Source organism: Dermacentor silvarum, chromosome 6 (assembly GCF_013339745.2).
Source record: "Dermacentor silvarum isolate Dsil-2018 chromosome 6, BIME_Dsil_1.4, whole genome shotgun sequence".
Lineage (NCBI taxonomy): Eukaryota > Metazoa > Arthropoda > Arachnida > Ixodida > Ixodidae > Dermacentor > Dermacentor silvarum.
Genome location: NC_051159.1, coordinates 185,440,072 through 185,466,803, shown reverse-complemented (window position 1 = coordinate 185,466,803; position 26,732 = coordinate 185,440,072). Strand labels below are relative to the sequence as shown.

Sequence of the window (26,732 nt, the reverse complement as noted above, 5' to 3'; positions counted from 1 at the left end):
ATTTTCGCTCGTCGCAAATGTTACCCGCTGCCTTTCATTCTTTTGGACGTTCATGCCGGCGTTAGCAGACTGCTCCTCTCCAACAAATTGTCCTGTCCTCTCACTTTGCTTCGTGGCGAGTGCGTCGGCCGCGTCCGGTGTGTCGACCCTGCTGCGATAATTGACATGATAACTGGTTCTATCGCCACTCATAAGGTCGCCGGAGTGACCTGTAACCTCGCGCAGCAGCTGATTTCGCCCGATGTTCTACACAGCTCCATCGCCGACACTGTTTCCCAACGCGCCCAGCTTCTACGCCTTCTCGACAAGTTATGTTCGTATTTCGACTGCCAGCATGTTCCCTTGGGCCGCACGTCAACTGTTTGTCATCGCATCGACACGGGTACCAATGCACCACTGCGACAAAGACCGTATCGTGTATCCGCGACAGAGCACCGTGTTATCGACGACCATGTAGCTGACATGCTCAAGCACGCCGTCATTCAGTCTTCGGATAGCCCCTGGGCATCTCCCGCTGTTTTTGTTAAGAAGAAGGACGGATCGATTCGATTCTGTGTCGATTGCCATCGTCTTAACAAAATAACTCGTAAAGATGTTTACCCCCTTCCGAGAATTGACGACGCCCTTGAATGTCTCCAAGGCGCGGAGTTCTTCTCTTCTATCGACACCCTCGCAACATTTGAGCGTATGATGGGCAACCTTTTACGTGATCTCAAGTGGAAAACGTGCCTGTGCTACTTAGATGATGTGGTTATTTATTCGCCCGATTTTCCCATCCATCTCTGTAGGCTGGAGGAAGTGTTACAATGCCTAACTGCCACCGGCCTTCAGCTCAACCTGAAGAAATGCCACTTTGGCGCAAGTCAGCTCACCATCCTTGGCCATGTGGTATCTAAACACGGTATTCTTCCTGACGCCGCCAAGCTCCGTGCAGTTGTTGATTTTCCCAAACCTTCCACCGCAAGAGAACTTCGCAGCTTCCTTGGCCGGTGTTCTTACTTTCGCCGCTTCATTCAGAATTTTGCGTCTATCACCGTTCCCTTGAATAAGCTTCTACGGAGCGACTTGAATGATTACGCCTGGTTGTCCACTTGTGACGATGCCTTCCAAGAGTTTCGTCGTCTACTGACATCGCCGCCTATACTGTATCACTTCAACCCGAAGGCTCCGACCAAAGTACACACTGACGCCAGCGGTGTTGGACTCCGCGCTGTACTCGCGCAGCGCAAGTCTCGATCTGACGAGTACGTCGTTGCATACGTAAGCCACACCATCATCAAAGCAGAAACGAATTATTCCATTATGGAGAAGGAATGTTTGGCCATAATCTGGGCACTTGGTAAATTTCCACTCTACCTCTATGGCCGCCCCTTGGACGTTATTACAGACCACCATGCACTTTGTTGGCTGTCCACGTTAAAGGGCCCCTCAGGTCGATTAGCTCGCTGGGCTTTGCGGTTGCAAGATTTCGACGTGCACGTTGTCTACAGTTCTGGCGGCCGCCACACCGATGCCGACGCGTTTTCCCGTTCGCCCATGTCAACCGAAAGCGATGCATGCCTCGCTGCCGTTGACCAAGTACTTTCGTTCCCAGCAGGCGGCGACATGGCTTCGGAGCAACGCAAGAATGCCTGGATTAGTGCTCTTATCCGCTTCATTTCAAACCCGTCGACTGTAACTTCTCACTTCGAAATGCAGGATGGACTTCTCTATCGCCGGAATCACACCTCTGACGTCCGCAAGTGGTTGCTAGTCATACCTTGACATTTTCGTGGTGAAATATGTTCTGCCTTCCACATTGACGCGCACTGTGCACATGCAGGTGTCTTCAAGACGTACACCCGGCTTCGCTCCAGGTTTTATTGGCGTGGCATGTACACCTTTGTGTGCAAGTACATTCGGTCGTGTCCTCAGTGCCAACGCCGCAAGGTTCCTGCTCAGCATGTCTCTGGTCCACTCAAGCCAATCCCGTACGGGGTCCGGCCAGGCCCTTCGATCGCATTGGCATTGACGTGTATGAACCCCTTCCGAGCACGGCTTCCGGAAACCGCTGGATAGTGGTCGCCATCGACCACTTGACGCGATACGCAGAAACAACCGCTCTGTCTGCTGCATCTTTCCTCCTGAAAAACGTTATTCTAGGTCACGGTGCTCCTTGCTCAATGTCGCATCAATCATTGCACCACCACCGCCTACCATCCTCAAACTAATGGTCTGACGGAAAGATTTAACCGCACCCTTGGCGACATGCTCTCCAAATACGATCACACTGATTGAGACCTTATTTTGCCATTCATCACCTACAACACTGCACCGCAGGCCACCACAAACTTCCCGCCATTCTTCCTCTTGTATGGCCGCGAACCTTAGACTACCCTCGACACCATTCTTCCGTACAGACCCGAGTCTTCCGAATGTACGCCCATCTCTGAAGCTGCCCGCCGTGCTGAGGAATGCCGTCAGCTCACCCTTTCCTTTACAGCCATCGACCAATGGCAACAAAAATCTCGACGTGACGATGATCACACGCATTATCACTTTCTTCCGGACTCCCTCGTGTGGCTTTGGGTTCCTGCCGTTCCTGCTGGCCTCTCATCCAAGCTTGTCTCAAATATCAAGGACCCTACCGTGTTGTATAGCGCAGACATCGCGTGCGAACTATATTGTCGAGCCTGTCACGCCACCTACGGACCAATGCTGTCGTGGTCGTGAAACCGTCCACGTACAACGCCTGAAGCCGTATTACGACCCAATAAAGAATGATTCTGTGTTCGCCATGAGGCCAGGATGGCTCCTTTTCCGATGGGAGGCGATTGTAATGAAGCGGAATTCACGGCGCTGCAGCCACGTCGCCAGTCATCCAGGAGGCGTCAGCTCGAGATTGCCTGAGCTCCTCTGGTTGAGACGCGCTGCCAACGCTGCCTGCTGCTCTCTTGTCCTGTGTTCACATAAGAATATGTATATATTGTAACCATTTATGCGGACTTCATCTTTATCTGTACAAAACCATCATCCTTCACCGGCTCGTGTTCTTTTTGCGTCGGCGCCATCTTTCTTTCTTGGAATAAAGCGTCGCCTCGACCGTGGTTATATATATATATATATATATATATATATATAAGCATATCATAAGAAGCCAACAAACAATGACACCAAGGACAACATAGGGGAAATTACTTGTACTAATTGAATTAAAGAAAGTATAAATTAATAGAAGTGAATGTGGATGAAAAAAATTACACCATCTTCCCGTAGGGGAACCCTGAGTAGTATGCGAAGCAGCCATGGGGTCGACTCAAGTTCCCATTAGTTTTCAGATCGGCCTGTCGCCGCTGCCGTTTCGTGGCAGCGGCTCGAGCCCTCTTCTCCGCGGCGCTGTCCACGGCGCTGACACTGGCGTTGACGCTGGCGCTGTCCGTGGGACTCATCGCGGCGTTGCGGGAGGAGAATGAGAGGACGAAGTGAATGATGATGAGTGGGCGGAGAACCTGGGGATCATTCGGGCAAAACGCCGGAAGCGTTCTCCGAAAGCCGGAAGCTAGCTTCCGAAACCGGAGGCGGAACCAGAAGTGGAAACGAAAGCGGAACCGGAAGCAGAAGCCGGCTTCCGGTTCCGGCTTCCGGAAGCCGGAGCTTGGCGTACATATACATACAGGGAGATGAGGGGGAGGAGGATGCGCACGCGCAGTGCGGGTGTGGACGCCGCACGGCGGATGGAGGGAGGGAGTGACATAGCCCCGACCATAAGCTGCTTCGCATCTAAAACAACTTGCCGCAGGTAGGGAACGATCCCACGTCTTCGCATTACGCGTGTAATGCTCTTACCATTGAGCTACCGCGGCGCCGTTTCCCCATCCACTTTCCGGGGTATTTATGTTTTACAACTAGAACTAACCAATTTAATATGTCAGGCTATTCACTTGACATGCTACTCCAGGTGCTCGGTGATGATTATGATATATACAGTGATAAACAGTCAACAGTACATAGTCACACACACACACACACACACACACACACACACACACACACACACACACACACACACACACACACACACATACATATTACATTATTTACAAAGCTTCCTTAAGGCTAGTGGCCCGCCAGAACGTTAGCAGCTCTTTCGTGGCGCGTAACGCCACACACATAATTGCTTCCTTGGCCTGTGTAAAAAAAAAAAAAACATGCGCAGATGCTTACAAAACAAACGCCCAAGCGCAGCTCTAAAGCATTTACGTAAAGAGCACAGAGGCAGACTTTCTCATTTTTGAAAGTCACAATTAGCTTGCAGGCGCGGTTCTAATTATGACTGAAACCGAGAAATAACAGCTCAGTTATTTTTACGTTTATGAAAATTTCTGAGGATCGGGTCATGTCGCGGTAACCACAACAATACTCCACTCAAACCGAAATAAATCAGTGCCAGGGGAACTCTGAACCGCTAACCAGAACAATGATAACCCGATCTTCAAAAAGGCGAATCGAGATAAATCAATTGGCTAGTACTGCGCACTAACCGCAACTGAAAACAAGCCGTTCTGCCGGGTTGAGTCCCTGGTTAATTTTACTACTGCGTTTTATTGCGAAAGCAATTATATTGACACTTCAACCGGATTTCTGCCGTCCGTATAAGGTTCCGTATAAAGTCCAAAGGCGATAAAATCGTCGCCGCGCGCCGTATGCGCGAGTGAAACCGCCCGGGGGACGCGCGCTATCACGGAGACCGAACGCACGGTGGAAAGCAAACGTGACCGTCGCGCGAAATGCCGTGGTGGTATGGGAGGGAGGGAGGCGTGCGACGCTGTGCTGCTTCACGAAATGCTTATCTTGCAACCGGGCGCAAGGGGAACTGGCCACTAAATCTTCCACGCAAACGCAAGAAAGCGGGAAGGCAGCGCGGGAGGGAGGGGGGGGGGCAGCTTCTCCTCTGCCAACAACTCCTCTGCATAACTCCTCTGCACTGTGCCCGGCGGTGGCGGTCGCCCGCACCGTCTCTTATCTCCACACGGCTCTGACCTTTGTATGCGCTGTGCATTCGCCGCTCAGTTTCCGTTGAAGCGATAGACCGCGCGAACCTTCGCCCGCTGCGGCGGCTGCGCTTGCTGCCAGCGTTTTGACAGTCGTTGTCTGCGGTCATTTAGTGTGATCTATTCGTGTTTGCTTGTGTGCGCTGACACCACGCTCGTTAATTCAGTTAGTAAGCGAATGTGTCCAAGTTTATGCAGCCGATAAAACTACTATCCCTACTCCGAATAATTCTCTACTAATTTGCTATCGCAATTGATGCTTCGCCTTTCGGGCAAAACTGCGACATTTTTTCCATGATAAATCTACGCCCAGAGCAAAATATTAAGAAGCAGTCGATACATCCTTACATTTAGACGGCCTTTTCAGGTCTCTTGATGTCGGCACAGCATATCTCTCGTTGACGGCAGTCAAGGACCTCTCAAAAAGCTTAACCGCACCATCTCGTATGGGGATGGCCAGGGAAATAGTGCGATGAATGCGTACGTGGCCTGTGCAACAACCGGTAAAGCAGCCGTTGCGTTGAACGGCGTAACCGTACATTCGGCATTCAAGATCGTTATGTCCAACAGGAGAGAGGACCGGGGACTTTCATCCAGTGATTTGAATACGTTTCGGATGCTGTTTCGCGACGTGAAGTGCATCAATGTGGATGAGGTGAGCATGCTGCCGTCGGACCTTCTTAGACAAGTGGACATGCGCTTGAGAGAAATCAGGGCTTCGAAGATGGCGGAGCCGTTCGGAGGGTTCGACGCAATCTTCTGCGGGGATCTTAGGCAGCTCCCTCCAGTGCGAGCAACTGAGGTATACAAGAGACCGCTGAGCGGCGGAAGCGTCTACAATACGTCCGTGCTACCTAGGCACCATCTCTCATACTTCCCGTTAACCAAAGTGGTTAGACAGAGTGGTGCAAGTTTCTCGGGTCTCCTCACCAAGATGGGCGACGGAAAGGAGTTGAACGGCGACGAGATTCATGTGCTTACCGATCGTTTCGTCACTCGTGAACAGGCTGCTATACAGTGCCCCTTGGCAGTCCGTTTCTTCATTAGTAACAAGGACGTGGACGCCTATAATCTGAACAACGTGGAGCAAGACCACAGATTCTACCACCATCTTAGCAATCCAGATAAGGCACCAGATAAGGTATCAGAGTTTGAGCGCCTAAGCAAGCCCGGCCTGGACACAGCATATGCTAGCTGTAGAGCGCTGATGACAAACCCCGCCACGGTCTACACAATCGCCCTGCTCAATGTCCGATCGTTGATTTGCCATATGGCGGACGTTTGTGGTGACCATCTCTTGACCAGTGCTGATGTTCTCCTCTTTACAGAGGTTGGTGTTGCCACGGGATCACAAGCTGTCACAATCCCCGAGTTTAGCATGGTTGACGCTACGAGAAGCTCGGGAGTCTATATCTATATGAGGAATGGGATTGCTGCCAGTGAACTGCCAAACGTAGCGGTGCCCAAGGGTGAAGCCTGTGCCGTTCAGCTTGACGAAAGTGGTGCAGTCATCGAAGCCATGTACGTGTCGCCGAACAATTCAGTTAAAGACACTATAGACGTAGTGGCGACGTCTATACCTAGTCGTGGGGCAAGTGAACTGTGTGTGGTGGCTGGTGATTTCAATCATGCTCCAGACTCTCTTGGTGTTCCTTTGAAGGACACGTTTAACCTGGACTTAGCCAGTGTTCAAACTGTACAGACGACCCAATGGGGAACCACCATTGATCTTGTGTATCAGAGACAGACAATAAATTCCAAATACTGCGTTGGGGCCATAGAGGCGGCAGCGTGTTACTACACTGACCACCGAGCCGTCTTTGTGGCAATAGAGAAGCAGCCAGACGTTGAGCAAAAACAAATGTACACATGTGTCACATAATGCGTATACCGTGTGTGTGTCATTGAAGCAGCAGTAAGCTTGATAATCAAGCTAATCGTAGACAACAAGGAAAGCTAAGAACAACCAGCTGAACCTTAGCTCACGCTACGTATATCCTGGCATAGCCGAACTAAGCCACTGCTAAATTTTTCATTGAGACATCAGCAGCGACCCTGAAAGCTGGCTCAATGTGCGCGCTGGGGACTAGGGTGGTGCTGCAACGTTCATAGGGTACGATCACACAAAGGGCAGCGCCTTGCTGTTTGAGGCTCGAGCCTAAGGACCAAAACATGCCGGAGCGAATATGATGAGGCACCTGTATGCTACAGCAAAGATCCGGAGACCACTCAGTACATCCTAATGGAATGCGAAGGGATTCACCCAGCGAGAACCGTAGGTAACGTAAACCTTCCAGGAGCGCTTAGGTTTATAGTGGACGGAAGCATCAACCGGTCAACAGTCGAGATAAGCAAGAGATGTTTGGAATATTGGTAGAAAAAAAGCAGGGAAGAGATTGATACGACCTGATCTCTTACAGACATGGGTAGCGGTAAAAGGTAGATTTTGAGAGAAAGCAAAACAATAATGAAATGTATACAAAAATACTAGATAAAAAAACATGTATAGCATGCCTGATTAAATCGAGCAAAATATGTGGCTATTCGTCCCCCCCCCCCCCCCCCCGTTTCAATGGGGATTCCATTAAATCATGATCATCATCATCTTGCGCACAAGATTTTCCTTACTCAGCATCTGCGTCCTCTGTGAAGCGCAGCGCTTCATTGTTGCACGGGCGTGAACAAACTTCGACGCTCCCGCTTGGACCAATCGAAGCCTGTAAAAAATCAGCCGTAGGTGACATCCTGGCAATAAAGTCATAATTGGCCGTCACTATTGAGACATACCAGCAATGTTTCAATTCGTCGGTCAACATCTGTTGGAGCGTTAACATGAGGAAACAAATATTGAACTTCGGGATTTGCCTGCCTGAACTGGCTTTTGCGTGGCGCGATCTCGGTCGTCCTGCTGTCATCATCATCAACCTATTTTTTATGTCCACTGCAGGACGAAGGCCTCCCCCTGCGATCTCCGATTACCCCTGTCTTGCGCTAGCTGATTCCAACTTGCGCCTGCAAACTTCCGACCTTCATCACCCCACCTCGTGTTCTGCCATCCTCGACTGCGCTTCTCTTCCATTGACACCCATTCTGTAACTTTAATGGTCCACTGGTTAGCTGCCCTACATGGCCTGCCCAGCTCCATTTTCTTTTATTTCACTGTCAACTAGAATATGGAGTATCCCTGTTTGCTCTAATATCCTCGCCGCTCTCTGGATCCACATCATCCTGCTGTACTTACCGACAAATTCAGGTTCCGAAAAATCCCGTCGCCTGTTACAGCTTAATAAAAACGTAATTGTTAAAGTAGAATACTGCCAGAAAAGGTAATAGATTAGTAGTAACTAATTACACGTAATTCGCTACTGCTCTGGTCTACACACACATTCTGTTAGGCCCTTTGACGTGCCCTTTCTGTGAAAGGTGGCTTTTTTTTTTTTTTTTTTTGATACTTACATCTGTCCTCAATTCTGGCGTTTTCGCCCGGCCGTATGTTTTTTTTTTTCATTAACTACCGTTCCCGCTATTTGCCGGGGTGAGCGAATATTCGAAGCTTCGAATGCGAATCACATAGTCCCAGTTATTCGATTCGTAGTAGATCGAGAATATACACAATTTCAAGTTATTACATGTTTGTTTATTTCGAATATATTAGTAATAAAAACACCTATTGGAGTCTGGAGGGAGACAGAACAATGAATGTTGGGCCTGTTCTAAATGATTCTGCTGCAGGAAAACTGTGGTATTTTCACAGGGACACCATTTCCAGATTTCTGCCCCATGGTCATAAGAAAACCACCAATGAGTCCCTAGTATGCAAATTTGCTCCTCCTAATGCTGCACTTGTGCTTCTATAAACAACCATTCATAAAGTGCAAATTTAATGACAGACGCTTGCAAACGTTTTTGGTATAGTAGTATGTACAGATCATTTTATATTAAAAGTGAGAAAGGCTTTTGATTACTCAACAACCAATCGAACAGTATTCAATGTTCGGTTCAAGTAGTTTCTCGCACTATTCGCTTCCTATTGTTTCTGTCTTCAAAAATTACAATTCGCACACTTCTAGTATGTACTTTATATTTATATCCTTGGGAAACGTTATATATCTTATTTACAATAACACGTTCTTATTATTCGTCAGTTTTCTCCCTCAAATGTCATGCTTTCGACCACACTTTGTCTCTCAGATGATCTGTCTTGGATAATAAGATACAATTTATTTATTTATTTATTTATTTATTTATTTATTTATTTATTTATTTATTTATTTATTTATTTATTTATTTATTTATTTATTTATTTATTTATTTATTTATTTATTTATTTATTTAAGATACTCTCAATGCCTGATGGCGTTACAGAGAGGAGTGGTGAATCATTATACAATGTTAGATACAGCAGTATGAAAGGATGAATGAACCGGATTGCTGGCGACCAAGGCGGGGAGGTGGTTCCATTCGGATGTTGTCTTGGGTATGAATAAATTGAAGAAAAGATTTGTGCGGCAACTTGGTACTTGTATCTTGACGTTGTGGTCGATTCGCGATGAAATATAAGGGGGTGCAATAAAAAGGTCATTTTTTAATTCTGGGTTACTACAGTACATTTTATGAAAGAGTGATAACCGGGCGAATTTCCTTCTTGATGATAGGTCTGGCAGATGAAGGCTAGTTTTGATGGCGGATACACTGGCATTGCGGGAATAATTGCATACAATGAAACGTGCAGAGCGGCTCTGAATGGCTTCAAGTAAGTTTGCTAGCTGTGCTCTAGAGGGATCCCAAATTGATGAAGCACACTCTAGTTTATACCTTACTATAGTGTTTTATATAATGTAAGTTTTAGGGAAGAGGGCGCGCGAGAAAAATTGCGACGTAAAAACCTACTGTTCGATTGGCAGAGTTTGTCACGTATTCATTGTGAGTTTGCCATGACAGATTGTTATTAATGTGAACACCTAAATATTTATAGCAAGTGACAGAGGACAAAATAGAGTTGTTAATTTTGTATGAGGATGTAGAAACAGCACTACATCGAGAAAATTTTATCATTTTACATTTGTTGACCTTTAATTTCATTAACCACTGGTTACACCACGAAGAAATGGTGTTAAGGTCAGATTGAAGTAAAAGGGAATCATCTGGGTTAGTTATTTCAACATAAATAACACAGTCATCAGCATAAAGACGGATGTTAGACGTCAATTTCTCCGGAAGATCGTTAATGTAAATAATAAATAAAAGAGGCCCAAGGACTGAGCCATGTGGCACACCAGAAGTTACGAAACCGGTTGGTGAAACGGATGGTTAGCGGATACGAACTGAGTTCGTTTGTCGAGAAAGCATTCAATCCACTTAAGTAAGTAAGGGTCAATGTTAAGTCTACTTAATTTCAGAAGAAGGAGACGATGGCATACTGTGCCAAATGCTTTCTGAAATTCTAAAAAGATACAATCAATACAAGAACCTCGGTCTAGAGATGAGAACATGTCATTAGTAAACATAACTAGTTGTGTCTCACATGAAAAATTTTTCCGGAGACCATGCTGATATTTACTAAGGAAGTTGTTAGATTCAAGGAAAAGCACGAGATTAGAGAAAATGATGTGTTCCAGAAGTTTCCCGGGAAAGCTGGTTAATTAACGAAATGGGTATTGTGGGGATGCGCGACTCTCACACGTCCCCTGATGTTGTTTTCCCCGCATGGCTCCCGTCTCTAATTCGGCTTCGCCGCGTAGCGTTACGGCAGCGGAGTTGCAGCGTATTACGAGAGATGGCGCTAGTTTTGCGCTGCTAACGCCACCTGACGGCAGGGGGTTACGCGGGCGCAAAAGGGAGAAGGCGGTTCCTCTTCGGGTTAGGGTCGGTGAGCGGTGCGGACGTCCCGCGCGTGCGCAGATCCACGCTTCGCGAGACCGTCTTGCGTGGCTAGGAGGAGGGCACCGGTATGGACGAACTCGGATCGTTCGAATGCGCCACCGTTCACGTGACCGTACATGTGAACGACTAGGCGATGGTGTCATAGCATGGGGCGAACATATTCGCTCGCTATCCGGTCGCGGTGAGTCGGACTTCCTTGATTTGTCGCGCGCCCATGTGAATGTTGTATGCGTAGTAATTCGGCTAGCGTGCATTAGTGTATGAAAGGTGCAATAAATGCGCCTTTGTTTCTTTGCACTACTGTGTTGTGGTCTCTTTGTCCCAAGAGCGCGAGTGAGACCACATAGTCTGTAGTTGATAGCGCATGAAGGGTTACCTTGTCTTGGAATAGGCACCACCTTCCCCGCCTTCCAGTCGTTTGGCAGCACACCGCATTCTAAGGACTGCTTGAAAAGTTTAGGTCAATAATAGATGAGTGGGTTACAGTGCATTTCCACTTTTCACTTGAAAGGCGACCCATCAATTGGGATAGCAAATTAGTAGAGAGTTATACGGAATAAGGATAGTGCTTTTATCAGCTGTATAAACTTGGACATGCAGGAGCACCGGCAACACGCAGAACTGTTGTCGACGCCGTCGGCGTTTTGCCCGGGTTCGCATCAAACGCGCGCGGCGTTGGTGACTGTTGCCGGTGCTTCTGGGGGTGGCTCGGAGGTTTTCGACGAGATCAGAACGGGACACTCGTCGAGCAGCGTCGGAAGTTTTTACCACCTTCTCGCCTCACAACGTTTTTATATAAATAGGCATTTAGTGACGCAGCTAAACGTCGCCTCACCTCCCTCCCTCCCCCACCCCCCACGCCCTTGCGCGCGTCGGAAGAAGTCGTGTTTGCTCTATATATATGGTGATTGTAAAGGAGGAAAGAGACGCTTAACTCTGCAGCCCTTCATGGAGCACGGCGCAGAACGCGCGTTTGCTCTCCGCCTTGAGTTCGCTCTTCGTGAAAGTGTGTGTCCCTCGCGCGCTTTCACTCGCACATACAGCATACGGCGCGCTGCGACGATTTAATCGCCGTTGGCGTCATACGGAACCTCACGGCGACTGCGATGCCGACGGCAGAAATCCGGTTTGGAGTGTCCATATAAATGTTATCGCAATAAAACTGAGCCGTTATTTCCTCAAGGCCGGGTGCAGATACCTTTAGATTCTCTATGAGTTTTGTTATGCCAACCCAGTCAATGATTATGGGATCCATCGTGGGAAACAAAGGGTTATTAAATACGGGCGATGAAAAAGACTGATCATCAGAAAATGAACATATAAATACGTTATGCAGAGCAACACAGCACATATCAAATGGTATGACATTCCCCGTCTCATCAAACAGTTGATATCCCAGATATCCGGGAAGTGTAAATTTCATTTTCTTCGTTCATTTATAGCACTAATTGGAACACTCACAGCTAAAAGACGGGCGAGAATCTGCACTCATTAAACTTGCCATTCGCCTGAATTTGCTCAAAACAAAATTCGTAGTGCAGACCTGAATCATGTCATTGCCACAAGCTCTCGCGAACGTGGAATCGCAAGTGCGTGCGTTGTACTTGCGATGAGTTCAAGCTTGAACTTTTTTTTTTTTTTTTTGAGATTGATGTCAGATGCTCTTACTGGATAGGTGATAGAATACTGTTACTGTACAAGAATTTTGAATTATTATCCAGTGTGGGTTTATAATTAAGTTTTAATTTTAAGAAACAATAGCTAGAAAGGTAAGGATTTCAGTTAGGTTAATGTATAAGTTGTTAGCGGTATTGAACGTTGCTCCCTGTAATAAATACCTCCAGTACTTATTCAGTCAATTGAAGGTATCTTCAAACTTGGGCAAGCGCCTTGGACAAGCAAGAAACATGGGCAAGCGCCTGTCGATGTTTCTTCACGTCCCGTCTTCTTTTCGGCTTTCACTCTTATTAGAATAAAAGCGAATTATCTCCAATTTGCACACCTTAAAACTGTTGTGAGAGACTGAGTTAACTAACACTCCGCCCTTTCTTCTTCTTCATTACATAACGAGGGCTAGAATCCGGCATCCTTGATGCCTTAGGTAGCATATGTGGGTTTATTGACCAGTTGCCTTCACCCATGAAAGATCACGTACTCGTGACGCCTGCGGCAGAAAGGATGTTCCACATCCTCCACCTAGGTTTGTGAGTGGTGGCACTGGGTAACACACCCAGGGTTAGTTCTAGTTGTAAAACATAAATAACCCAGAAAGTGGATGGGAAAACGGCCCTGCGGTAGCTCAGTGGTGAGAGCATCGCACGCGTAATGCGAAGACGTGGTTTCGTTCCCCACCTGCGGCAAGTTGCTTTTATTGCGATAGCAATTATATGGACACTCAAAGCGGATTTACGCCGTCCGCGTTGCCATTGCCGTCGCTGTCACCGTCGCCGTGAGGTTCTGTATGACGCCAACGACGATTAAATCATTCCCGCGCGCCGAATGCTGTATGTGCGAATGAAAGCGCGTGAGGGATACGCGCTTTCACGGGGAGCGAACGCACGGCGGAGAGCAAACGCGCGTTCTGCACCATGCTCCCTGAAGGGCTGCAGCATTAAGCGTCTCTTTCCTTCTTTACAATCAATCAATATATATATATATATATATATATATATATATATATATATATATATATATATATACAAAAAACGCGACAAGGCCGTGAGGGGACGGGAGGGAGGGGAGGCGACGTTTAGCTGCAGCACCAAATGCGTAATTATATAAAAACGTTGCGAAGCGAGAAGGTGGTAAAGACTTCCGACGCTGCTCGACGAGTGTCCCGTTCTGATCTTGTCCAAAAATTAGCAGTGGCTTAGCTCGGCTATGCCAGGATATACGTAGCGTGAGGCAAGTCGGCCACATCGTTCAGAACCGGTAGACCTGGTGGCATGGGCGGGTAACGATACCCATTGGTAACGCTAAAGAGTGGAATCTTCTGCTTAACGAGAAATTTCTTGCACGTTGTACAAACACGCGTCACGGTTTCACCCCACTCAGGCGGCGCCGCTAAACTGAACGTTTCACGCATGGCACTACTTGCCGGCGTCAAGTCTCATGTGTCACACACAGTCTTTCACACACGTCGCACACATATCCAAACGGGCTGTTACGAAGTCCGTCTCGAAGGTGCGAGTCGCACTGGCGCTTTTGCTAAGTTTTACCGTATAGTCAGTCAATCGGCGAGCCTAGACGTCATCGACGGCGTCTTGTTGCTGCTGCTGCTGAGATGATCGGGCACGTCGCTCAGCCTCCTGGCGACGCCGCTTTGCTAGACGTTCCTCCCTTTGGCCCGGTGTCTCCGCAGCACGTTTAGCCTTCTTCTGTTCGCCCTTCCTACGCTCAACCGCTAATTGCCAGGCAGCTACTTCGGGATCCGATGAGTTGAGCTTCTCCGCTCTTCTGCGCCGCTGAGCAGCAATTTCGCTCTCCTTCAACATGGCCACACTGGCAAACGCCCAGCGCAAACGATCAAACGTCCAGCGCAAACGCCGGGAAACGCCCGGCGCCCCAGCTGTGCGCCGTGTGACGTCACTGCTCCTCGCGCATGCGCAGCACGGCTCTCCAGGAGCCATGCGAAACTGCTCAACCTCGGCCAGTGTAGCTCACGCTACAAAACCTCCGAGCCACCCCCAAAGGCACCGTTTGAACCGAACGGTGCGAACGCGGGCATAACGCCGACGGCGTCGACAACAGTTATGCGCGTTGCTGGTGCTGCTGCATGTCCAAGTTTATACAGCTGATAAAACTACTATCCTTACTCCGTTTAGCTCTCTACTAACTTGCTATCGCAATTGATGCTTCGCCTTTCGGGCGAAACTGCGTACATTTCTCGTCCATGTTAATTTCCATTAATTTATCATTTTTTTAATTCCATTAGTAAGTACAAGTAATTTCCCCTATGTTGTAATTGGTGTCATTGTTTCTTGGTTTCTTATGATATGAATAATAAAAATCTGGCCCCTCGGTTCCCTTTCTTCTCGTTCATTACATAACGAGGGCTCGAATCCGGCAACATTGATGCCTTCAGGTGTGGGTTTATTGGCAACATTGATGTGGGTTTATTGACCAGTTGCTTTCACCCAAAAAAGATCACGTACTCGTGACGCCTGCGCCAGAAAGGATGTTCCAAATCCGAAGTAGGTTTGTGAGTGGTGGCGCTGGCTAAGACTCCTAGGGTTAGTTCTAGTTGTAAAACATAAATATCCCAGAAAGCGGATGGGAAAAGAGCGCCGCGGTAGCTCAATGGTAAGAGCATCGCACGCGTAATGCGAAGACGTGGGATCGTTCCCCACCTGCGGCAAGTTGTTTTTTCGTCCATTTTCATTTCTATTAATTTATCATTTCTTTAATTCCATTATTAAGTACAACTAATCTGCCCTATGTTGTCCCTAGTGTCATTGTTTCGTATGATAAGATTAATAAAAATCGGGCCCCTCGGTTCCCTTTCTACTCTGCCTGAATGGATCATATCATAATCTCATTCGGGAATGGGCTAGGCTACGAGGTGTTCCCTCTCGTCTGAGTTTATTTCTTAGTGCTTGGTGCTTGCATATCTGGTGCGCTCGCCCTTTCGTCACGGTCACCGGCAGTTTGTCAACAGGTCAGAACAAAAAAAATGAATGTGTTATACGTCTTTGCTTCTAGTCTACCTGATTCGTGCCATTATTCTACTAGACAAAAGAAATGTCTCTCATCTTACTGAAGACAAAAAGCAATAAGGATGGCCTCTAACGAGCACCACGCTGGTAGGTGGAAGACCGATAAGATGGTAGGTGGAAGACCGATAAGATAAGCGCCGTCAGAATTCCGCCAGTCGGTGCGCAGTTTTTAGTAAGCACAGACAGCTAAACCAGTCACACACTTTCATCAGTATGTTTCTTGTTCTTCGTGCCCTCTTTATTGTGTAACCCTTCACACGCCGTTAAGAAGACGTCGCCGAGAGAAGGTGCTGTAATGCGCGTGGCAGGCAGCTTGAAGGCAGTACAGCATAAAACATCCCGAATGCGACAACGTAGGCAGCATATATACCTGCCTCCACTGCTGACCAAGAGCCGCCTGCTCGGAGCTTTGAAGGAAATGCTCTCTCTCTCTCTCTGATCCGAAAGTCACACAATACATATCGAAAGTGTTTCACGCAAACATAAAGAGAACACAAAGTATTATGACCGTGTTTACACGCCCACTATTACTGCCACTCGGCTCGTTTTTCGCTAGAAAACTCGGGAGAGTCACCAAGGTGTCGTAACGCGGCAAATGGTCCGCTGACATCAAGGTAAAAAGAAAGGGCGCGTGAAACGAACTGGCCTCAGCACGCGAAGGAGGCCTTGGAATAACCTGCCAATGCGATGTTTACGCCTTTGGGTCTCACACAGCCAGTGGAGAGCTTCAGTTCGTCCCGTACCACCCGAATGCATTATGCATCGCTTTGGCTCCCCATCCTCTAGGAAAGAAATAAATTACCACACGAAGTGCACAGAAAAGGAAAGTGCCAGGACAAAGAACATGAAAAAAGGCGAGGGAAAGAACCTGAAACGTGCATCCGACAAACTATACACGAGCCAACGAAATCCAGTGTGCGCGACGGCCAAAGAGCGGTCCCCCCTTTCGACCGCTCGTAACAATGCAAGGTTTCGCGCAGCAGCCCATGCTGAAACGACCAAATAAATACATCGCAGACCGCACCGGTACACAGGCTTGTGATGGAACAACAGAACAGCACTGTGCTTGCATAGCCGGTTACTTGTTTCCCACATGCATAGAATTCGGAGTAAGAGCAACACGCGCACGGGCTGGCCAGTCGGCTAGGCCCACACCGGACAATGTTTTATTCAGAGTGACCGCTTCGGTTGAGAGAACCAGCAGAGAATAGCAATTGATGCTTCGACTATGCTGTCGGCCAGCTGCCGACCGAGTCTTCCTTCCCGACGGTATACCTGCCTCCACTGCTGACCAAGAGCCGCCTGCTCAGAGCTTTGAAGGAAATGCTAGCGCATGCATCTTACTCACTATCTTAGAAACCCCGTGCAGGAGATGAATATTCATAAACTTATTAAACAAGCTATGATTCATGCTCTCATACCAAGTTAAAAGTTCGTGGAAGCAAACATTAGGATTCATAACTGCTCAATGCGTTACAACGTCTGGTTTTCTTTAACACAACGGGAAGCAAGACGGTTAAGTTGGTTTAATATGAATAGTTGTTAGGTATTTGCCTCAAAAATAGAGGCAACTGCCCGCAGGCTGACGAACCGTAAATGAAACTGAAACGCAACCTGAACTGCAGCGCTTATGCTTCTTTAACCGGAACTAAATATGCACTTAAATGTACTTACATGTGTCGCCATTTCGGAGCTAATTCTCGGCCCGTATTCAAAGCAAGTTATTCGGCAGGAATAGTTCGCAAGAGAAAATTTCAGCCAATCCTGATGTTCACATATCGTTAGCGAAGGCCGTTGACGTTTGTGAATGCGGACCGTAGGCAGATCGGTGGAACTATTCCAAACCGGTTCGACCGGAAGGAACAAAACAATGGCGCCTTTGCGAACCGCTCCAGTAACCGTTTGGGCGCGGTTCGCAGTAAAACCATTTCGAACAGGTTTGGTAGATAGTTTCAGAGTACCGCGAGAAATTGCACTTTTTGCAAGACAACCTGTGCTTTTGATTCCTGAAATCTCCACTTGAGCATTCCATTAGGCACTGCATAAATATCAACAGACTTGTGCCGCCAAATATACTTTCTTCTACGGGAACTTCGGAACAATGTTCTTGAAAAATAATGTGCAGTAAGTATCGGCGATGGTTGGTGATGTAAGGAAGCAGCTATGTCCTAGAAAACTTCTAGAATCATTTGTTATGCGTTAGCACTAGGAGAGTCAAAGTGTAAAACACTGAGTGTGTGTTAAGTGTGCGAAGCCGGTCACGTGGTGAACGTATATATATATATATATATATATATAATGCAACTGACGGTGGTCTGCTGCGGACCACCGTCATTGCCTGAAGCATTTCTCTCAGATTTACCGCTAAATCGCCCCTGATTTTTTTAATCGTGGTTCAACATTCAAATATTTGATTCTATTTGATTCAGATAATGTTTCTGCATCATTTTTAGTTTGGTGTATTTTAGGTGTGATAATGATGAGGCTGCGTTGTGATCACTGTAATAAATTAGGAGATTTTGTGCAAAACAGTATTATTTTGTTTCCGTTAATCACTAAGACAATGTCCTAGAACCTGTCTGGCTGACATTTCGGTCGCGTAGCATTTTATATTACCGTTAAATATTGAATTCCCTTACACCATTTATTATATTCTTTGCGTAAATGAATGTTTCAGCCACCGGCGATGAGGAAGTTGATTTGTAAAAAACTTCTTGCTTATCAGGCTTTTTTGCTTTTCAGTCGTTCGTGGCTCGTTCGTCGTACAGGCTGGTCGCACTAGGGCAGGCGCCATTTCCGATGTCCTCGTTGACTACTGCGACGAATAAATTGAAATGATTCTTTCCTCAACAGTGAAGGCGCTCGACTTTCGTCACTTCGGTCACTCGACGAGCGTCAAGCTTCCATTCGAGGAAGACATTCTACCTGACCACGTCAAGGTGGGCTACGTCGGACAGCCTGCATGTGCCTTCTTACGTGACGCCCACAGCGATAATTCGACTGGAGTGTCCATATAATTAGACGGTTTTAGAATAGCGCTTGTCGGCTTACGTACGTTAACCGTAAGCACGTTTGCGGGACGTTACGGTGCGCGTTCTTTCAAGACTTTTAGATTACCGTACGGGAACGCAAACGTAAGGGAGACGTTATAAAACATGGCGCCTTCTGCTGCCTCGTGCCAAGCGTATCCAAGCCAAGAAAATCCATTAGCAGCCATCCTGTTGTCGCTATGCGGACGCGTCTCGTTAGGCCTACTGGCGCCGGAATCGTCGGACGATCTCGGACATTGGACGCGCTATGCGCTCATAACTAACGTTTCAGGTGAGTTTAAAGAAAGCGAAAGCCTATTTCAATAGTTACTGGCCCTGAACATAAGTGAGAGCGTAGCCATCACGCGAATTCACGCAGAAGCGGGAGTCGTTGGTGCCACCATATATGTTCGACAGACAACGCTATTTCTTAGCGTCCGTATACATTACGAACGTTAGACTTGCCAAATAACGTACGTTATCATAACGCATGTAAACCAGAGCAACCTAGTAACGTTCGGAGCATGCGCAGTGAGGACGACGCTATTTATTCGCGTACGTAATGCGTTTACGTTTGGTTGCAAACGCTTAACTGCCTATTGATATCGCAATAATAAGGGCATGCGCAGAAAATTTGTCCCCAGTGCAAGTGTTGTCTTCTATGCGTTTCTCACAGCCATTGACATGGTTAACGCGGTGGCCAGCTTTCAGGTTTTTTTATTGTTAACGCGAAAGAATTATATGGCTCATGAAGCTGAAAATCCGACGGCGTCCCCGGAGATGGTGCGAAACGTCACGTCGTCACAGCCGATGAACGGGGGGGCGCTGGGTTCCTTGAAGCACCACCAGACGGCGCCGACCTCCGCGCATCCGTGGCAGCGGCGGCGCCGGCCGTGCGGGGGAAAGGAAATGACCGACGATTACGATACTCCCTAATGCAAAATTTAAGCGCAGCTGTATACGTGTTCTAATATCACGATATATTGAGGCAAAGAATTTGAGACCGAAATCAACGCACTGACTGGCAGTGAGCGAGTACCGTCAGCACCTCACAGAGGGCGGGGCAGTATCGGAACGCTGGCATGATGAGTGGCATCGGAGACAGGCGAGAAATAAGACGCCGACGAACGCGCGAGCAGTGGCACAAGCGCGTTTAAGCCAGCCGCAATTTGTGGTGCGTAGCAAAAACTACCAAGAAGGAAAAGAAAATAAACTTTCTTGCCGAGGCGGGATTCGAGCCCGCGTACCCTCGGTCCCAAAGCGAGAGTCGTAACCACTAGGCTATACAGCCACTTTCTTTTTCTTTCTTTCATGGTATTTATCACGAATATAAAACGTACATGCGTAAGATATTTTTATAGCGGCCAAAACTGTCTTAGCCGCGTCTACATGGCACAAAACAAACAGTTCACAGTACAATTGTTACAGTAAGAGTTCCCTGAAAGGGAGGCAAAAGGATACACTGCATCAACAATGGATACCAGTCTGGTTGGGAGTCTCTGTGATCATAAAAGTCTTTCAGTTGTGAAATCCTCCGAATGAAATTTGACTTCGAAGATACAATTGGTTCTGAATTCCGGTTTTCCATAAACTGTGCAACGCCATAAGTAGGAGCATGTCAAAAGGCACATCTTCACATTTAGGTGGTATGAGATATCGTATCGTATAAGCATTTATATCAAGATCCTTCTTTAATGTCCTTTGGAGAACGTCCCAAAACAATATGGCGTCCTTGCAATCAATAGAGCAGTGTTCTATAGTTTCCGGTACATTACAGAGACGACAGTTAATCGAAGATATAAAGATGCCTTTCCTATTTAACCAGGTTTTAACAGGTAACGTTTCAGTGTGCACTTTGAAGAAGAATGTTTTGGCGTGTGGAGGAATAGGCATTTTACATACCCGTGCAAGGACCTCATCTCCAGGTAAGCCGATGTACAGCGATCGGTATAACGGAGGTTTAAAAAGCATATCAATTAGATTTTTATACAGATTTTTCCTTGAGATAGAGAATAAGTACTCATTTGAGAACCTCACTGCAAGAAAACACATTGAGAGGCACACTTCACGCATGAATCCCTGCAAATATGGATGTGAAACAAAATTTGGCGAAATTACCAAATTTGGTAAAACGCTGACGCGATTAACTTGCAAGAACGCCCAAAGAAATGGGTGAGAACAGTCTCGAAAAAACATGAAATGAGACACTAATTGTCTAACATAAAGGTCAACCAGGCCAAGACCGCCTGCACTAACTGGTCTGAAAATATTGTCACGGCTCATTGGCTCATAAGATGATGACCAAATAAAGGTTCCAAATATTCGGTGACACAGCTGTATGTAAACCCTGGAACAATGAATTATTTGCAGCACATAGAAGAGTTTTGTTGCCAAAAATAAATTGCACGCTTTAGCTCTGCCAAAGACTGAGAGATTATGCGGAACGAATGTTTTTGCATAGCGGTCTCAGGGTTGGTACGCGTTCTCTCCAGTAATGTGCACTTGACTTATATGCATCCAATGGAACGCCCAGGTATTTTGGTGGTTGACAATACAAGCAAAATGTGTCGGTTTAAAGATCCATGAGCCAAACCAAAGCCCCAAACTTTTAGAACAGTTCATTCGTGCACCAGAAATTGCACCAAATTCCTCTATCTTAGACACCACAGTTGTGATAATGGGCTTGTCCGTGCAAAAGAAAGCGAGGTCGTCTGCATATTCCAGCACTTTTACCTCTGTTCCAAAAACACTGAAACCATGAATATTAGTAGAGTGAATAACGTTTAAACAAAGTGGTTCCAAGTAAAGGGCAAAAAGCAATGGCGACAAGGGACACCCTTGCTTCACAGAGGAATGAATTGACACAGGCTTGGACAGGTGACCATTGACAATCAAACGAGTTGAACAATCATTATAGCACAATTTCACACCTTTAAATATAACGGAGCCGACGGTAGCATGCTCGAGAAGAGAAAAGAGAAAAGAATGACGGACCCTATCAAAAGTCTTAGCTAAGTCTACTTGTAGCATTGCTAGTTGATCATAAGAACTGGAACAATATTCCAATACTGTACGGGCGATGTGTATGTTTGTTTGTACTAAGAGGCCTTTCAGACCGCAGGTTTGGTGAGAACCAATGAGAATCGACATTGCAAATTGTAGTCTGTTTGATAATACCTTCGCAAAAATTTTATAGTCTGCATTAGACAGTGTAATAGGTCTGTGGGCTTCAACTGATCGCAGTTTCTCTCTGTCGGTGTATTTTGGAATGAACACTGTGTGGCTTCTAGTGAATGACTGAGGAAGAGTATCCAGATCAAAACGAAGTTTGAAAATCTTGAGTAACGCGGGAGAAAGTAGGTATTTAAAGGCTTTATAAAACTCGCCTGAAATGCCATCCGGACCCGGCGTCCTTGATATCGGTAATTGGTCAATAGCTAATTCTATTTCTTGTTGAGTGAAAGAACCACTAATGACAGAACACTCTTCGGTTGAAGGGGTTGCAAAGGACAGAAAGCGTCTTACCACATTATCATTTTGTTTATCAGAAGGGGCGTTAAACAATGCCGTGTAGTAAAACTCAAATTCCGACATTATTTCCTTTGTAATTGAGACCAGCGACCCGTTCGAATAAATATCTGGTATTAGCCTGCTTTTTGCATTGCGGTATTCATCAAGTAAAGTTCGATTATTACGCGATAGAACAGGGGCACCTCTGTAGCGTATTGCGTCATATTCCTGAAGTGCACATTTAGCTTTAGTAATTTCGTCCACATAAGAGCCAGGTGCCTCACATTCTAGATCATAGAGATTATGAGGACTTTTCAGTAAAGTATTTCATTCAAAATTTCTATAGAACGACCTCACAGATCCGATTTCTATCGCGATTGACCGAACGTCTTGTTGGAAAAGCTCCCAAGAGAGAAATAAAGGCATATCAGCAACCAAACAAGTTTTGAGTGCCACCCGCACACGATAAATGAAGTCCCCATCATTCACAAGTGAAGAGTTAAGTTTCCAAAGCGCCCAGTTCGGTCTTAAATTTGAACGAGTGTTTTTTTTTTTTTTTTTTCAATCTGCGCGGTAACAATGCAGTGATCTGAAAAAGAAATCGGTTCTGCTTTACAGGACATTTCAGGGCATATAAGAACTAGTGAAACATAAATGCGATCAAGTCGTCTGTGGGTACTTCCTGTGCATGTGTATAAGAGGGCAGGCTACTCGATGCCCCTGTGTCAATCAGTCCAGCCTTCTCAACTATAAGAGACAACACTTCAGCTCTCCTATCACTACACTAGGCCCAGTACGGTCATTTCGATTGCACACACAATTGAAATCGCCCATGAACACAACATTACGGTCACAGTCAAGTAAGCTAGCTATATTATCAAAAAGATTAATGCGTCGCGGTACATCATTAAAGGCATATACATTGATTAGGCGCCATGGCAAGCCATGATACATAAAATAGCATTGTATAAATCGCCCCTCACTGTCAACATTAAATGCGACAGCAGTATGTGGTAAACTCTTCCAGAGAAACAAAAGGCAGCCCGCCGAAAGGCCCACAGCATGCGACACAAATACATGAAATACAGAGAGAAATGGCTTCGAAGCCTTCTCAGTGTCCTCATCGCTGTCTATCTTCGTTTCTTGAACGGCTACAAAGTCAAAGTGTCTGCTGAACAGCAACCGGCGTAGCTGCACCTGTTTCTGGCGGGCCCGGAGGCCACATACGTTAACCGTTGCAAAAATAAGTTGATGGAACAGCGCCATGGCGACTACAAGTTTTGCCTCATTACTGCATACGTTGATCTGGTGGGGAAGGCGGAGGCGAATCCTCCCCCGTACCAACTCCAGGTCTCCTTGATCTCGAGCGTCTGCACTTCCCAGAATGCTTTGATGTTCTCCGACGACGTGACTGTCTAGGACCGTTTGTTGAGTCACTTTCTTCACTCGTAACAGTGTTGCACGATGCAGGGCGCTTAGTTGCAGGTATTTCGGTGCAGACATGTACGTCTGTAGTCCGTGCTGTAAGAAGGTGCTGTGCACCAGGTGGTTCCGTCTTCAAAGTTTCTGCAGCAGTAGCCCGACTGAGGTTATCCTGCTCTCTCGCCTCAGGAGCAGTCGGCGTTTCCTTCACACAGTGGAGCGTCATATCTGCATTTTCTGCCTTGTCTTCAGATATCACCGCAGCTGTGCACTCGCTTCCCGATGCCTTGTCGACAGCGTTGGCGTCGGACACCACAGCACCTGGAAGGTCACCCGTTGCATTTAAGACTTCGGTAGCATCCATGATATGGTCTTGCAACGTATCGTCGGGTAGTCTTGTGCGATTCCGCAGTTTACCGGCGTAGGTCACCACACCTTCTTCTGCAGAGTGTCTGAACCGGTGACATTCCTCGCATCGCGGCGTGCGGCAGTATCGACGAATGTGCCCGACTCTGTGGCAACGTAGGCATAATGGTGGCCTGCCAGGAATGAGTACTAGGCTCTGTAGGCCACAAACAGTCAATAGATGCGGAATGTCGCTGACGCGAACTCAATCCGCCAGTGACACTACGACGTCTCGATTAACTGTGCGCATCTGTTCCATATCGGACACCCTCCAAGTTTCTGCAGATATGGTTTTAATCATCCCAAATGACTGAAGTGCTTCATGTACGTAAATATGTTCCATGCGTTCAGGCAGCCACAGCAGCTTCATCTTAACTTCTGTAGGCTCAGGGTCTATCACAACACAGCGGCGGCCTCGAACCAGAAATTCACCACAAGTGACTAGCTTGATTTTAGCTAGCGCTGTCTTGCAAGTCGCCATCCACACATGTGACATTTGAAATTGACAGATTTAGCTTATGTCTTTGAGATCGATAACATTCCGGAGAGCATCTCTAAAGTCTTGGGCGCGGTAAGGACGACCAGTGAGGTCTGCATGCAGAAAAACGGAGTCGGCGACGAGCTTACCGGAGGGCAGACGAGGCAGGACGATACGGTAATCATTACTGTTGGTAGAAACCTGTGCAGTACCTCGGCTTGAAGCCGATTGATCCACGACAGCAGAGCAAGCATTTATGCGAACCATATGATTGCGTTCGAGCGTCGTCGTCTTCGTCCACAGCTGGCGCGTCCGTAAGCTCGTTCTCTGCGAAGTGAAGAGGTTTTGCGCGCTATGAAAGCGAGAGAGAGAGACGCATTCACGGAGCGGGTCTCGTGAAATGCGGTGTGGGTGGTGAAAACATTTATTTGGCTATGGAGGGACAGGAAGTATGCTTGGACCAGCCCGTAAGGGACGGGTCATTACAAATACTGGGTGGAGGTCCCTAGTTCGGAACCCCAGTGGTGGTAGCCGCCGCCCGGGCGCGCCCAACTAAGGCTTGTTGGGCCTGTAAGTCGTGGCAGCCGAGCAGGGTCGCCTCCCATTCTTCCCGGGTTGGGTTGGGGCCGGGTTGGAGCGGCAGGCCCACACCAAGTGATAGGTGTCTGTAGAACCCGCACCACAGTTTGGGCAGTTGCCACTAAAGGAGGGGTCAGAATATTTTAGAACTGCCGGGCACAGCAAAGTATTGGTTAGAAGGCGGAGAACGAGCCGCTCATCCTCCTTCCTAAGGTCTTTACATGGGCGGAGGTAAAGGTGATGACTGTCTTGATAGTATATTGTAATATCTTTAAAGGTATAGGCCGGATTAAAATCGGGTTCCTGATCGGGTAGGGAGGACAAAACAGCTAGGTGAGAGAGCGCGCGGGCGCCTGCGTCTGCTGCCTCGTTTCCTGCTAACTCCTGAGAGCAGGGCACCATATAAGGTAACGGTGTGCGGGGTCCGTATCCCGTATGCAATTTCTGTAGATATGATAAGCTAGAGAGGGGTCCAGCCTTGTTCGACGTTCCGACGGGCCCCTCGCGAGTCGGTGATTATGTATTTCGAATCGGAATGTGAGGCCGCGAGAGCGATGGCGACTTCTTCCGCGTGTGTTGCATTGCGGGCTCTAAAGGTGAGGCCGTTAACTGTGTTGTTGTGAACTACCGCCGCCGTGTACCATCCCCCGTGGTGAGGACCGGAGGCGTCCACGTAGTAGACACCTATTTTTTTGCCATAATGTCGGGCTAGAGCTTCCGCGCGCGCCAGGCGCCGGGCATTATGATCTTCATGTGACATGTTAGTTGGAACAGGTCGCACGTGGAGGGCGCGTCTCCACAGTTCTGGGATGCGAAACCTATCATCCATGGGAATGGTGTGTTGGATATGGAGTCGAGCAAGAAGGCGGCGACCTGACTCCGTTTGCGACAGGCGTGTGTATTGGTTTGTGAGGTGCGCTTCCCGGAGCTCCCGGAAAGTGTTCACCACCCCAAGGGCCATAAGACAGCTAGCTGTTGGACGTGGTGACGGGGAGGTCCAGGGCACGCTTAACAATTTTGCGGAGGATGACCTCAAGGGCCTCCTCCTCGTGTTTCCTTAGGTGAAGGTAAGGATTCGAATAAAGAATTCGACTGGTCACGAAGGCGTTTGCCAGCCGCAAGGCATCCTTACTTCGTAACCCCCGCGTTTGTTGGAAACCCGACGGACCATGCGGCCCACCTGGTCCCCCACCTTACGGAGTTTGGCCAATGTAGTATCTGGCCGTCTGTGTTTGTGCATGTAGAGTCCGAGTACTCGAATCTCTTCAGCTTCGTGTATGGGACCACTGCCAAGAGACAGAGAGATTTTATTTGTGCACTTCGGCGAGGGTCGGCGGTGCACAAATTCTGATTTTTGGGGGGAACATTGAAGACCGCAGCGGAGAGCGTAGTGGTCTACTATCGTCGCCGCTGTTTGCAGGCTGGTTTCAATCTACGCTATGCTGCCGTGCGTGGCCCACAGGGTGATGTTATCGGCGTACAGCGCGTGCTGTACGCCGGCGACATCACCCAGCTGGGCCGGCAGGTGCATCATGGCCAGATTGAAAAGTAGTGGGGAAAGTACCGCGCCCTGGGGGTTCCCCGCCTGCCGAGTAGGTAAGGACCGTGCTCTCTGTCTTCAATGCGGATGTAGGAATGTCGATCCGTAAGAAATTGGCGTATGTATCGGAATGTGTTGAGG

At 47.6% G+C, this 26,732-nt stretch overlaps 1 protein-coding gene and 1 non-coding gene across 2 annotated transcripts in view; one reads left to right on the top strand and one right to left on the bottom strand.

Annotated features, from left to right (window-relative positions):
- LOC119456541 (uncharacterized) overlaps window positions 1–26,732 on the bottom strand; it is a 491,108-nt gene that overhangs the window by 403,931 nt on the left and 60,445 nt on the right. The gene's annotated exons all lie outside the window — the stretch shown is intronic.
- Trnat-cgu (transfer RNA threonine (anticodon CGU)) lies at window positions 15,199–15,270 on the top strand. Its single transcript has one exon. It is a non-coding gene; the product is annotated as a tRNA-Thr (tRNA).